This window comes from Oryzias latipes, chromosome 11 (assembly GCF_002234675.1).
Source record: "Oryzias latipes chromosome 11, ASM223467v1".
Taxonomy (NCBI): domain Eukaryota; kingdom Metazoa; phylum Chordata; class Actinopteri; order Beloniformes; family Adrianichthyidae; genus Oryzias; species Oryzias latipes.
The window spans coordinates 26,255,341-26,271,705 of record NC_019869.2 but is presented as its reverse complement, the minus strand read 5'-3'; positions in this window follow the sequence as shown (position 1 = coordinate 26,271,705).

Here is a 16,365-nt window from a genome sequence, read left to right as displayed (position 1 = left end):
CCTTTTATCTGACTTTTCGGTGTCTTTCTCCAACGTTCTTAATGCTGCGGAGCATAGCGAGATGGCTATTATTTATTTATGGGCCTGCATTGTCTGTGTGGGTGGGCTTAAGCAATATTCATCTGAGCTGTGCCACTGTAATGCAAAGCCTCATTCCCTCTCATATGTGAGGGATGAGACACGAGCTCTGGAGTCTGCTGCAGCCAGCAGGTCGAACGCTCCTGCCTGTGAGCATGAGAGGCAGCAGAGAGGAGAGAACTTCAAAACCAACTAAGAACTGACTGCCTTTCATCTTAATTGCTGCTTCCTCACTTTCTTTTGCTGCTTTCTCTGAATATGGAGCCGCTTCTGCTTGTTGTCATATTTTCCTGAATCTCACTGAATACTAATTACATGCTGTGTAGGTGGGGCTTAGACCAGAACCAGGTGAACCCCTCAAACGGCTCTTCACTGAGAACATTCATGCCAAACAAAGAGGAGCGTGACAAAGACGTAAGGAGGCCAGAGTCCTCTCCCAGGACAGCCTATTTTCTATGTGATAAATATGATCTTTTTCAAATGGACCTCTTCATCTGCTCCTGATTCTCAATGATTGGAAGCAGTGATCCCCCCAAAAAATTCATACACTAAATTCTATATTTTCTGCGTTGTTTATTATCTGACACTAAAGGCAGTTTTATTTAGAAAAAAATTCTGTTCCCCACATCCGTCTGTCTTGGCCCGTCCTGTGACTTTAAGCAGCTGCTCCGACCGCTAAATTAGAAGCCCAAAGCCAAAAAGCCAATGAAAGACAAAAAAAATAAACATATTTGGAAAGTTTCTTTGGGTAGAAAAGAGCCGGTGAGGAAACCAAATAAGAGTCTTTTTCTTCAAGGAAGCATAAAGCTGCTGTTTACAGCCAAAACCAGGAGTCTTCCTCCATGTATGGATTTATTCAGACAGTTGTTCTCACGTCCCAGAAGCTGCTGCAACTGACTTTTGAATTTTTCACACACAGATTCATGTTTGGATTCATATTTATCATCATATTTAAAAAACATTAGTTTTTGGGTATGATTTAATGATGATGATGGAGATAAATAATAAAAGGTCATCTGCGTATAAGGCTATTTCATGAGCTACACCACCCATCAGAATACCGCACATAGCTATTTCTAATGGCCGCTGCAAGTGCTTCACTGGCCAGCACAAATAAAACAGGGGACAGAGGACAGCCCTGTCTGGTTCCACGGCCCAAGGGGAAGTATTTCGAGTAATCATAATTAGTGCGAATACATAGGTGATGTATACAGTAATTTGATCCATGATAGGAATTTAGAGCCAAAGCATCTCAAAGTCTACAACAGGTAAGGCCACTCCACCCAATCAAAGGCCTTTCAGCATCCATGGAGATGACCATTTCGGGGTCATCTCTAGTACTAAAATTTACATTTTTGTGACAGTTGTGTCATTTTATTTTGCTTTTTTTAATTCACCACATCTTAAAAGTCAGACACTGCTAAAGATAGTGTCTAGTTATTATCATTTACTGTGTCCTTAAAGGGAAAATCTTCATCACAATGTCTAAGTTTAAAGCAGCTGCAAACATTTTACGGAGAATGAAGATTCAATCAAATAAAGCTGCTGGTTTGTGTGAATTTGGAAAATCCATAGATGTCTATTTTCCAACAGCAAGGGTAGATTAGGCATCTTTTAGGAAATGTGAGCACAGAAAATGTTCCTCTGTGTTAAAAAAAAATACACAATCAATCAGGATTTATGTAAAAACTAAATATGACAAATTGTTTTATCTTGAAAGATGATCTGAGACTGGGTTGAGTTCTCAGTGTTATGATGGTTTTCTATGAAAATAACTGTGATGTTTCTTTTATTGAAATATTTACAAATCAAAAAACAACTTCTACAAATCAACAACTTTGTTTCATTGAAACTTTGTCATCTGTAAAAAAAAGGTTACAAAATCTACTGATGTTTTCAGATTTTTGCACTAAATTCTTGCATTAACATTTTAATTGTAAAAATGTGTTTTTTAGACACCAGAAGTTTAAAAATATCAACTAAAACCTTTGGCCCCGTTTGGACTGATCCGTGAAAATATTGTCTGACATTAAACTGACTGCTGGCTGAAAGGGCCTAACCATAATTTTATTCAGCCTTTTCTAGTAAACCATATCCATGTATATGAAAATATATTACCTTAAGCATACAGAGGAACTCTTTCCAACTCGGAAGTAAGACGACTCGATCTCTGAGGCTCCGCCTTTTCTCTCCTTGTGGTGCCGCCCATTTCATGACATCATCCTAGAGCCGGCCTCGCCAGCCTTTCTGTGTTTCTCCTAAAGATGGATGTGCAAACTGTGCATAAAATAAAAGCGTTTAGCTGATCACCGCTAGCTCCATGGAGAAAGTGTGTGTGTGTGTGCGTTAGCCTGGGGGCGGGGCTGACAGCGCAGACTCTTCCTGGGAGGGGCTGGACCTCACTTTGTGACATCACAATCTGAGAAGCCAATCGTTCCCTTGGATTGGGAAGGGCTGGTGCTCAGAGCGCAGATTTTCAGAGGAAAACGAATGAACGGATCAAAATACCGCTTCTGGATTCTTCAAGTGAGAAATGAACATTGTTTAAAAAATGGATTTGTGGGGTATAGGCTCTTTAGATAAAGAAATACTCAGAAACTCAATTTGAACTAAATCTTCTTTTTATACTCTATGTGCTCCATCATCATAACGTCATTTTGATTCTGTAAAGGATTCTCCCAGTGTTTCAGCTCAGATGTTGGGCTTGAACCTGAAACTTTAGTTTGGTAGAGATGGATCCAGGATGAGCAGGATTTCCCTTAGCAAATCTGTCTGCAGCTGGATCATGAAGACTCCAGTTTGATGTTGGGCGTCTTGACTTGGCAGATGGTTGGCAGGGTGTGGACAGGAGCTTTCTAACATGGAATGACAGCGCAGATAAGCAACCATGACTTTGGTGCCTGCTTCCTGCAGCAGAGTTGTGAAATGAAGGCTGGTGGAGCTGAAGGAGATGATACTGAGTTATTTTTGAGATGACTGCTTATGACTTTCAGTTTTTATCAGGGGTAGTGATGTTAGGAGCAGAACATGGTTAGAAAGCTGCAATCGCTCCCTAAATCAGTGTTTTGCAACCAGTGTGCCGTGCGAAAATGCCCTCATTCACTGATCCAAAAACATTTCCCATCTCCGGGATATCAGCTCTCTCTTCATCCAAACAGGCCCTGATAAAACACAGAGGAGTTAGGAATATGAAAGATCATAAAATACATTTTTTTCTGTTTATTTGATTCTGTTAAAGATTTTTTGATAAGAATGACGGCACCGCGATTTAGCTGCAACTAAAGCCGTTTTCTGAAAAGTCCCGCCCCTTTAACTGTCTCCACCAATCATTCTTGGAGGCTTAATCACATGTCATCAGTCTGACCAATCAGAAGTGGTTAAAGTCTTCACTTCCTTGTTCCGATTCTGCTCATAAAGTCTCTCAGTTCTAACAAAAATAGCAGCTAAAGCTCGTCTTTAGCGGTGTAGCTTTCCACAGAATCCGGTATCAGACCGTGGAACAAGTGAACAAAACAACGAAGCTCAGAGACGCTATTCTGTCAAGCACTACATCTCCCATGATGCATTGGGTTAAAGGGACAGCATCTCGGCGCACAATGAGTCTCTACTCTTAAAGTCTTGAAAACAACAACTAACACAGATCAAACAGTTTTTTAAATCTTCTAACTTAACTTTTATTGCATCTTTTAGAAAAAACAGCTGCAGCTTCCAGCTTTTTCTGCAACAATTATCTCAAAAATGCATGTGAGAGTGTAGAGGGGCTGTAAATCAATACACACTATGAGTTTCTCCTTTCTTTTTTACATTTTTGGATGCTGGTGTGCCGCGGGATTTTTGTCAAGGTTAAAGTGTGCCGTGGCTCAAAAAAGGTTGAAAAACACTGCCCTAAATCAATAGAAGGAGGAGTGGGAAAGGAAGCAGCACAGAGTATGGGAGGGAAACTCACCCTTTCCAGACGCCACAAACCAGTTTGTGGCTGTCGCTCTCATTTCTTTATTTCCTTTTGCTTCCACCTTCATTCCCTCTACTGCCAAGCTAAACCTAATGATGTCCCTTGTGACAAGTGCTAGTTAACTACCCACTACCACACAGCGCACACGCACAGATGTGTGAGCGCTGACATGCACACATTTCACACGCTTACATTTCTGGCCAGCAGCTGGCAGCTTTGCCAACTGTGTCCTTCTGTCTTGAAGGAGATATGGGGAGCAGATGTGACTCTATTCTGCCTGACACGTCTGCTTGGAGGAAACAAGAGCCAACAGACAGTCAGGGGGGTTGGGGAAGGGGGAAGTGGCTAAACAACACTCTTTGCTGCATGGAAACCGCCGTACCTGTGCCTGGCGTGGTCACAGCCACATATTTTCTACTTCACACCTTGAAGGTTGCACCCCATTACTCTGAAAATAACTCTTCTTTCCCTTCAGTGCTTCCAACAGTCCTCTGAGAAGAGATTCCCTCTCCATCCATTCACTGGAGGAAACACTCGTCTGCTTTACAATCTCCTTTGCTGCAGTGTTGTTGCAGAAAACCTTAGTACCTTTTTCCCTCTTATCAAGCTTATATTGGTTTCTGAAGCAAGACGGTGCAAGATTTGAACTCCTCTCAAAGAGGCCACCTCACTGATTTGAATGGCAGAGGATTGTGATAAAGACTGTAACAAAATTAGACAAATGCACTGTTCAGACTCAGGAGAATGATGCAGTGTGGCTCAAAGCATGCAGAAAAAATGTCTGAATTCAAATAGGAAATGCATGTGTCTCTCCTGTGTCAGCTGGTGTGACACACTGCTGTGTGGAAGCTGCACGGTGAGAGCTCGTGTTTGGTTGAGGTACAGTGAACTATAATGAATTCTTCCTGTGAGGCATGAAGCCCAGTAAATTCACTGTACATGTAAATACTGCATGATCAAGTGAGGATGTCTTGTAGCTCTAATCATCATCAATCACACTCAGAGACGAGGCTGCACGTGCTGCACGTCTGTGTGCATGATGTGTAACCGTGTTAGTGTGTGTTTTACAATAATCTAACACTGGAGTTTACTCACAGTTTCATTCATCTTTAGGTGATGGGCTTATCTGCAAGGAGGCTCATTTCCTTTGTGTGGAGATTAAAGGAGAGTAATTAATTTTTATCTGATTAGATAAAAGGCTCAAACTAGAAACAGTGTACTATAGATGCAGCTATAAATGGAACACATGCAGACACACACACACACATGATGGCAGACACACACACACACACAGACATGCAAGCAGATGCCTATGCATATAAACACACATACAGACACACACAAACATGCAAGCAGACACACACAAACACACACACACATAAAGACACACACACACAGACATGCAAACAGATGCCTATGCATGTAAACACACATACAGACACACACACAGACATGATCGCAGACACACACACAGACATGATCACAGACACACACACAGACGCAGGCATGTAAGCAGACACACACATACAGACACACACACGCAGACACACACGCACAGACACGCAAACAGATGCCTATGCATGTAAACACACATACAGACACACACACAGACATGATCGCAGACACACAAACAGACGCAGGCATGTAAGCAGACACACACAAACAGTATACAACCATAGATAGTATACAACCATAGATTGTAGGTCCGTAGAAAAACTGGACCAGTTAGAGCAGAGCTACAGTTGAAACCCGTTGATTGGCTGAAGATCATTAAGATTAAAGAAAGCTCCAACAAAGCGGCCATGTTCCCCTTTGCTGCCTGCAATCTTCTTTCAGACACCCTTAACCCTTGTGCTATCATAGGCACTTTAACGTTGGGAGTTGGGTCATCTAGACCCACTAGACAGTGCTCTGAACCTTTTTTCTTCAATGATGGATTACATGAAATCTTTCCACCTTTATCCACCTTTTTCATTGTAGGGAGAACACGTCAATGGAAGGGGGGGTCATCTAAGATAGCACAAGGGTTAAATGCTGAGCATTAAAGGTTCCAAAATCCTTATGGAGAAAAATGAGCTTCTGGATGACCTCCATAGTTGTAGTTAGCGTCACCCCATGTGCACCAATTTTGAGTAGAGAAGCTCACCTGAAATGCCGGGACCATTCTAAACCGGATCGCACCGTACCGTACCATACCGGACCGGACCAAACCGGACCGCTCAGTGGAAACTGTAGTTTGTTGTTTTATGGGTAAAATGTTTAAAATGGAACGGGGGTCAGAAGCTGCTCTTGTCATTGTTGTGCCATCTGCATAGTGTTTTATGATCCAAACCTGGGCTTTGACTTAACTTTATTTGAAACGATTTCTATCTTCTGTCTTCAAACCTGTGAAGCAGGACATCTCAGGAAGACAAAAGGACACGGCGACATTTACAATAATTCATGAGGATTTTTTATGATATTCATAAACTCTAAGGTCATGTAAGAATGCCATTGCTTACATCCCACTTGTCAGTAGGACTGAAACGCTGGAGGGCCGTAGACTTATGTGGAGCTGACATATGCTGAACGCCTCTTAAAGGAACCGTGAGACAAACTGGCAATGCTTTTGTTCATGCCAAAACAGCTTTTAGGAAATGGTCACTGATGATAAAGTCTAAGCAGGACATTGGCTGTAGAGCTGGAGGGCCAAGCCCACACACTCACAAACACACACTAATGCCCACACACCACCTTGTCACAACCCTTTTTTGCTGTCGACTGAAATGAGAACATCCCCAGGGCTGTGCTGGGAGACCGGGAGTCAAAGACATAAAGAGACCTAAAAAAAGGAGAGAAAGACGAAGAGGGGAATGAAAAGAGAGGAAACAGTCAAAGGGGAGAACAGAGTGATAAAAGGCCGATCCTGGGGAGAAATGGGGGGATGGGGGGTTAGCAAGAAAACGCGACAGGCCCTGGATCACCCTGGAGGGTCAGAGGTGGGAGAGAGCTGTGGTGTATTTCAATGTCTCCGCCTCGTTCCTACACCCTTAATGCCTGGCCCCCCACCCCAGCCTGCCCCCCCAGCAACTATTTAACAAGGAAATTGATTTAAACAGAGGCTGAGGGATCCGCATTGGGACCAGAGGACAGGTGCCTGCAGTCAGCAGAGGGGAAGCTAATGAGAGGTGAGAGACCTGAGCCGAGCTAACGAGGAAAGCAGAGAGCATGCTGGGACAGAATTGGAGCAGACAGAAGGGTGGAGTCTGGTGCAGAGAGAGATGGAGGTCCAGTTATGGAAAAGTGAAGTGGATGGAAATGTTCTGAGCTCCAAATGTGTTGAGTGTTACGGCTGTGGCCGTATTTTCTTTTGGTCGTTCTTTTTGTTCTGGTTTGTGGTCCCGGATTTTGTTAACCATAAGGGTTCATTTGATTTGGGATTTGATCTGTATAGGTTTTGTCCAGATTCCAGATTACTTGGTGGCACCATTGGTCAACAGTTTGTCTTCGTGGTCCATGAAGTTGCATTTGAAGTTGGTGACCTGTTGTTTATAGAGACAAAGAGCATTTGGAAGGAGCAGGAGCGCTCCAACCCTCAGGCAGGCCTTGGCTGGAAACATCAAATGGAGGGGGTGTTGGCGACGGTGCAGGCGTGGAGGCTGCTGCAGCTGTTGTCAGTGCCACTAACCCCGATCGGGTGAAGGCAGGTGAGGAAGTTCCTGCAGCTGGAGCTGGTGCAGGGGCTCACCCAATTATGTTGTTCCAGGCTGGGGTTGCCACCGAAGACATCCACTGCTCAAAGATTTTGTGAGTAAAAACATTGCTCATGTTTAAGTTGGAGAATCTGCAGAATTGGTATCAGCATTTTTGAGTGCATTGTGGCTTTTTTAGCCTGGCCAAAACACGTGCAGTTGGTGCTGTAACTCTTGTGCTATCCTAGGCACTTTACCATTGGGAGTTGGGTCATGTAGACCCACTAGACAGTGCTCTGAACCTTTTTTTCTTCAATGATTTGTGATCTTCTCTGGTGTCCATGGATTACATGAAATCTTTCCACCTTTATCCACCTTTGTCATGGTAGGGAGAACACGTCAATGGAAGGGGGGGGTCATCTAAGATAGTACAAGGGTTAAGCACATTGCCAACATTTTGCAGATAGTAGAAAACTTTTAACCAAAATTATCTTTAAATCCACTCAAAACTCACCTCTTTAAATCTGCCCTTCTTCTATGATTGCCCATCCATCTGTTCGCTGATTTTATTGTGTTGTATTTTCTGTAATGTATAGTGTCCTTTAGTGGCAAACAAGGCACTTTAAATGAAATGCATTATTATTATTAGTAATAATATTACCATAATGTTGAGCCCTTCGGTGCAACACGTTAGTTTGGTGTACTTTTGTGTGATTATTCTTGCAAGAGTCTTGATGGGTGTGTGCCTCGAGGGGTGTTATGTATGTATGTATGGAGGCAACCTTTGGTGTTTTTGTTACAGTCAGGGCAAATCTTAAAACTTTATGTTACGCTCCTCAAGGGCCCCTAGACATGAAAAGGGGCGTAACATGAGAAACAGAAAAGAACAAGAGTGAGAGCAGAGGAGGCGGGCTCTGTGGGAACACGCACATGCTGTACCAACACAGTGACTGTGGACAGTCAGTGTTCAGTGTTCAGGTGAGCTATGGGTGAGCTATCCTCACATAGGGAGCTATGTGAGGATGCTCTTTGTGGATTACGTTCGGGCTTTAACACCATCCTCCCACCAACGGGTGGCCAAGTTGGAGGACCTGGAGCTGCCCTATTCCACCTGCTGTGACGTCCCACATAGACAGAGAGTCAGAGTGGGACGTCATACATTCTCTGCACTAAGCCTCAGTCCTCTTCTCTACTCCCTACTGCACACCTGCCCATCACAGCAACACCATCGTAAAGTTTGACACCTCAGTGGTGGGGCTGAATCTGCCTACAGAGATGAGGTGGAACAATATGGTGTTTACCCAACATAAATGATCAAATAGATGATCTAGATAAGTGTTTAAATTCAAGTTTTAAAGTAAGAGAACTGTCTACAATAAGAAAACACCCCGAGAAACTTCTTCCACGGTAATCCAAGGTCACGGAATGACTGCTCTGAGAACAAATGATAGGAAACCCTTCATCTTTATGTGTTTGAAAGAACAGTTAAAGGGGATTGAAACATGAGAATTTATTTGGAAAAGTCTCACAAAAACTCTTCTATTCTCTAAAGATTGAGGCAGTACGACCGGCTCTTTAAGGCGCTTTTCCCTGCACCAGACTCTATCCCTCTGTCAGCTGTTTCCTGAACTGTTTTTAGATGCAGCTTGGTGTTAATCAGCTGGACGCTCACTGAAAATATCTGCAGGGAAACAACAGAAACACAGAAATGACCTGAAGCAATGAAAATGTGAGCCATAAAACCAAACTAATGACCTGCCACTGTTCATTCTTATTATGTAGAGGGGGGTGTGGTGGGGGTACATCATATATTTCATGCTTGATCAAAATCAGCACCACATTTCACAAAACACAATAAGTGGGTGAATTATTGCTAAAGAGTGGGAATTAGAAAAACCTCAAATCAAGTCCCCATCAAACTGCAGATGGGACCGGAGTGTTGGACTAAATCAATTGATGCTTTCACCCTTAAAACCATCAGTACCAAACAAAACCGACTTTTGGGTACTTCTGCATGTGTCCTCCATGTAGTCTGATTATGAACACACACTCAGAAGCATAATTATTCATGAAATTGAACTTGCAATGATGATGTTCCTAATTGACTGCAGCAAACGGTGTTTGCAGAGGGTTCCAGACACCATAGCAGCCCCCTCTGATTACATGCTATGTGCTCCCCCACCCCAAACTGCTATTTCGGGAAGCAGACACACTCTGCATGCAGGGAGTATAAACACTCCAAGAGATACAACACTAATTCACATGATTTTTTTCCCACATTTTAATGAATCAGATTTTACATTTTAGATATCACAAAACTGATTACTTGCAAAAGAATTGAAAAAAGGTCCAAGACTAACAATCCCTTGGAAAAGGAATTATCATTATTGTTAAACTAAAAATGGCCTGTTATCTTACTCGCCTGATTACTGTCACAATGACAAAAGTCTGACAAAGTGACGCACGTGGAAAGATCTTTGGCGGGGAAAAAGCAGCACATAATCTAAAGGTATCCAAGAACTGATGAGAAACAGTCAATGTGATGGAGTCCAGAGAACCAGGGGGATCATGGAGAAACCTGCAGTCCTGAGCGACTGTTCTGTCAACCAGGAGTTGGTGTTTGGCTCCTCTGGAGTCTCTACCAATGCCCTTCTGTGTGTTACTCATGAATTGATCCATGTGCCTATTTATCTTGGTTGCAATGATGCCTGACATGAGCTTCCATGTTGTGGACAGACAGGTTATTGGCCGGTAGTTGGATGGGACTGCACCCTTTGAGGGATCCTTCTGGATCAGGATCGTTCGCCCTTCCGTTAGCCATTCGGGGTGAGTCCCATCTCTTAGCAGCTGGTTCATTTGTGCTGCCAGGCGCTTGTGGAGTGCGGTAAGCTTCTTTAGCCAGTAGGCATGTATCATCTCAGGGCCCGGTGCTGTCCAGTTCTTCATACCTGAGACTCTTTCTTGGATGTCTGCCACTGTGATGGTTACTGGATTCTGTTCAGGGAGGTTGCTATGTTCTTTTCTCAGAGAGACCAGCCACTGGGCATTGCTGTTATGTGGTGCTAATTCTTCCATATAGTATATTTTACAGTTTATATTTTTCAGTTTTCACCCTTGTGGCTCTGGTCTGCTGCTATGACCAAGCCACTGAATGTACACTTTCCCAGAGTTGAGTTGTAAATAGGGATGGATACAGAAACCCAGTGTCAAGTTGGTACCAGTACCAGTAATACCTGTACTATGGTTTTTCATTTCTAAAGGACCATTTTGAGCATTGTTTGGGCACCAAAACTATTTCAAAAGTACTGCTTTGGCACTGGCACTAGATAAAACCCAAACAGTACCTATCGTTTCTTATAAACAGCCTGTTTATTCGTCTGGCTTCATTGTCTCTTGTGTACCTCTTTAGGCGGCTGCTCAAGGCTAGGAGCCTTTGTTTGGCAGTTTCCAGTGCTTCGGGTATGGGCATCTGGCTGTATCTTTTAGGTACTTGCTTTTTCATTGCACCTCTTTGGGCCTCTGTCAGCTGCCTCACACCCCTCAGAGCTGCCTTGATTCTGGCCTCCAACCGTTGCTTCCATGGTGGGTATTGTTTTCTCCCATGGTTGCTCTTATAGCCAAGCATCTCCAAAATCACTGCTGCTGAAGTGTAAACCAGTTCATTGTTTTCTGTGATTGCTGTGGTAGGAATTGCCCTCAATGCTTCATTCGCAGCTTCCAGGAGACTTTCAGGATGTACATCACTTATCCCTTGTGCTGTCTTAGATGACCCCCCCCCCCTCCCCCTACATTGACGTGTTCTCCCTACCATGACAAAGGTGGATAAAGGTGGAAAGATTTCATGTAATCCATGGACACCAGTGAAGATCACAAATCATTGAAGAAAAAAGGTTCAGAGCACTGTCTAGTGGGTCTAGATGACCCAACTCCCAATGGTAAAGTGCCTAGGATAGCACAAAGGTTAACTGTTGTAACTGGTATCGGGGTTGCTTAGTGTTCATTCTAGACATGATGTTGTCTTTCAGGTCAGTTGTTGCCTCGCTTAGCCTAATGGTAGATTGGGGCTTTGCTCCCAATTTAAGTTAGGAGTTTGAGATACTTTCCTCTCTGACCTGGTGTTCTGGCACTTCCACATTGTGTGGTACAGGAGTAGAGTGGTCGACCTCTGATCGTTATATCACAAATTCTGATCAGATTCACACCCTATCCACCTATGTATATACAGAAATATTATAAATTAGGGTTTGAAACAGAGTTTCACTGGCTATATAAGATAAATAAATTCTTTAATAAATTAGGGTTAGGCACATTAAAGCATTAATGTTTGGCTGAATTGATGTCAGTCATTTTACAGTTTGTCCCAATTGCTGAAACACTAAGTATCATTCTACAAACCAGTCCACCTATGCTTTAACTCAAAAACATCTTTCTTTGGTTTAAGCCTAAAACAAAATTTGCAGTTAACACAAAATTTGGAAAATTTCTAATTTGCTCTTTGCAGAACAAAAGACACATTCTCACTTTTAAAATACATTTGGCATTCACAACATACAAGATGCACAATGTCAACACAAACTCTGCTCCAACACAACAGCCACTATCAACACACAACTGATCAAACCTGAAGACTTGTGTTTGCAAATTAACAGCAGTGAATATACAGACAGTTCTGGGACATCAGAGCTGCTTTTAAAAGATGGATAACAGAGCAAGACCTGCACCAAGACCTGAACCCACACCAAGACCTGAACCTGCTCCAAGACCTGAACCTGCTCCAAGAGCTGAACCTGCACCAAGACCTGAACCTGCTCCAAGAGCTGAACCTGCACCAAGACCTGAACCTGCTCCAAAAGCTGGACCCGCACCAAGACCTGAACCCACACCAAGACCTGAACCTGCTCCAAGACCTGAACCTGCTCCAAGACCTGAACCTGCTCCAAAAGCTGGACCCGCACCAAGACCTGAACCCACACCAAGACCTGAACCTGCTCCAAGAGCTGAACCTGCACCAAGACCTGAACCTGCTCCAAGAGCTGAACCTGCACCAAGACCTGAACCTGCTCCAAAAGCTGGACCCGCACCAAGACCTGAACCCACACCAAGACCTGAACCTGCTCCAAGAGCTGAACCTGCACCAAGACCTGAACCTGCTCCAAGAGCTGAACCTGCACCAAGACCTGAACCTGCTCCAAAAGCTGGACCTGCACCAAGACCTGAACCCACACCAAGACCTGAACCTGCTCCAAGAGCTGAACCTGCACCAAGACCTGAACCCGCACCAAGACCTGAACCCACACCAAGACCTGAACCTGCTCCAAGAGCTGAACCTGCACCAAGACCTGAACCTGCTCCAAGAGCTGAACCTGCACCAAGACCTGAACCTGCTCCAAGACCTGAACCTGCTCCAAGAGCTGAACCTGCTCCAAGAGCTGAACCCGCACCAAGACCTGAACCCACACCAAGACCTGAACCTGCTCCAAGAGCTGAACCTGCACCAAGACCTGAACCTGCTCCAAGACCTGAACCTGCTCCAAGAGCTGGACCCGCACCAAGACCTGAACCTGCTCCAAGACCTGAACCTGCTCCAAGACCTGAACCTGCTCCAAGACCTGAACCTGCTCCAAGAGCTGGACCCGCACCAGGATTTAGAAGATTTAGTTGTTTTCTGGGACAATGTCAGTGATCACAACTGTTTGCTCATCAGACAGTAACAAATTGTATTAGTTGTCTTCCAGCTTGGTCTTCCTCAACCCAACTGAAGAATTTGAAAATGCCATTGCAGACATGGCCCCGCCTGCATTGGTCAGACCCGCACAGACATCAGATGGAGAAGAGCAATACATGTGAACCAGGGCTAACAGTAAAAATATCAAATAAAATCCTGAATACCATTTTACTCTGTTTTTGGGAGGGAAGGGGGTACCATTCTTTATACATCTTTTTGTTGTGTGTTGTGTTTGTTATTTTTGTCTTAATTTTGACCTCAAAGTGAAGCATTTTGTATGTTTAGCTTATATTTTGAAACTATATTTTGAAAACTAATTGGTCTAATGTTTCAGAAAATATGTTTTACCAATTGGGAAAACTGTAACTAACACCAATAAGTATTGTGGGTCACTTAAGTGTATCTGTATTTTAATCTTTTAATAAAAATATAAAAATCTGTCACTTCTCACCTCTGAACACCTCAGAGCCGTCGGGATGTGGTGAACGAGGCGGCTCTTAGAGCCGCTGCTAGGCAGTGCATTGGCTCCTGATCACTGAGGTGACGACCAGGCCCCGCCCTGTTTTACTACCTCCACGCTCCAGACAGGTGAACTGCCCTACGTGAAAACGTAGATGATTGGGAATAACAGAAAATGAGTTCGTTTTTTCCAGGTTGGCTGCCTTTTCAGCAAGACGCCGCCCAAAATCCGCTGATGGTTGGGTCTTCCCATGATGCATCTGCAGCGCCACTGGTGCTCAGACAGGAGGACGCATCTTGATGAAAGCAGCGGTGACAGAGCCAGAGGGACGAGCGCTCTGAACGCCGCTGGTTGTTCCGGCTGCTCTGTACCTGAGCTGTCTGTGCATGAAGAGAAATCAGACGGCGGGAAAGCTGGAGCTCCTTGATCTTTTGCCGCCAACCAGCTCGCTCAGACACTTTGGAATATCAATGGGATTAGAGAAAGGTCTGCCTGTCATCCGCTTCAGCTCGTAGCTGCGCTAAAGACACATCCGTGTTGCTCTTTAAATGCCATTTCATCATAGTTATTGAAGAAACAAATATGACATTTCGTGACAACACGTGGAGACAGATGGTCCTTCTTCTCTGCCTGTCTGCGTTTTCACAGAAACTGAAAACCAGACGAGCAGAAACCGTTAGAAAAGCCAGATCCATCCGCGCATGGTGACTGGATCATGCAAATGAAAACAGACAGCAGCTGCAGGAGAAACCATCTCAGTGAAAGACCTTCATGAAGGTTATGCTCTCATGAGGCAGCAGGAAGTGCTGTGATCCCACTGCAGCTCCTCACGGCGCCACCTTTACCCAGCTGGCCGTTTCCAACGCTTTTCTTCAGATTCCCTCTGCAGAGGAGGCTTCTTCTCCTCCACATGGGGCTAACAGCATTCTCTCCCTTTGCTTCCCCTCCTCTCTGTTGAAAGTCCCTCTGCATTCACACTGAAGGTAATCACACCAGAGTTCATCTGCAAGAGAACACAGATCCTTGATCTCGAGGACCAGAGTTCTCCTAAAAGAGTTCAGGTCTTCAACTGACTAGATAAAGACAAAGATTTAGGAGAGACTACGTTTTAAGGAGGGGAAAGGGGGGGCAGCTTTGCAACTTTATGAATCAAATCCTGTTTATTGTCAGATCATGCGTGTTATATAGTCTCATTTGAATTATTATCTCATTTTAATTCCAAAAGTTCAATCCTTTTTGAGGAATTCAGACAAGGTTCCCTTTTTAGTGATTAGGTCAGAGGTCAGTGGGTCAGACACTCCTGATTAGCTTAGCATTTATTGATAAAAACACACTCTTTGATGCCACGCTGTCTCCATGGCGACTCAGTGCTCCTGAAGGCAACACCATACAATTTCCACAATAAGCCGTTTGGCCTCCAGCTTTCTTTTGTCGTTTCTGATGGACTAGCATCAAATATAACAGATGAGGGGTTTTAGTGTGTTCTTTATCCAAATTAAAGTCATTTCAAGCCCTCATTGATGAATCTGCCTTCTGAATCTGACAAATCCAATCTAACTGTTTTCTACAGCCCTTTTATGGACACATGCCTCAAAGTGCTTCACATGAAACCTTTTTCTAAATGTAAAATCCAGACTTTCCAGAGATGCTCTGTGCTGTTTCCTCTGTGTCTTACAGTCTTGCATGGCTTAACGGGGTAAGGTGTAGATGTGACGGGTCAAAGGGGTTTGTAGCCTGAGGGCGACACACACCACAGAGTTCAGCCTCTTTATGCAGTTGAAAGAGAAAATGCAGCTTTGAAAGACGCCGATTAGAGAAATAAAATGAAAGCATTTAGATTCAGCACTAATGTTTAAAATCCATTCAGACACGTGACCAATTCACTAATATGAATGCAGAGTTTCAGTTTCATGCATGCGTTGAGACTTCCATCCATTAAACGTGATCATCGGTCTGAATGCTCTTTAGATGTGAGACAGACTGCTCACATGCAGACGTGGAGCCAAACATTGTCAGTACAGCAGTACTCACACGCTGCAGTGTGTGGAATGTGACGGGCAGCGTGTTCTAAGTTTGGACAGTCAGTGCGCGTTTCAGCTTGCTGCCTGTGCCCACTACCCCTCCCCTTTCCCTGCAGCTGGGCTCCTTCTGGGACGGCAGTTCACAGGTTTCCAGCGACAACTGTGAAATAGCAGATAGTAGCAAACAGATGGTGGTGCAGATTTTTTTCTCTCCAAGCACCACTACTACTGCGCGCCCCCCTGGCATTGGCTCCCAACCCCTGGACTGAACTGACCGTTTCTTAAACGTATGGGTTTTCTTTATATCAAAGCTGGCTTTCTCTAAAATCTAATTTACATTAAAAATATTGTTTACTGTCGAGCCTGTGATGGGCGTCTCTTCTGGACACACCTCCAGCTCTCTCCATGTTTTACTGAAGCACGAAGCTTCATGAAGCGTCATGAACCATCACCTCGCT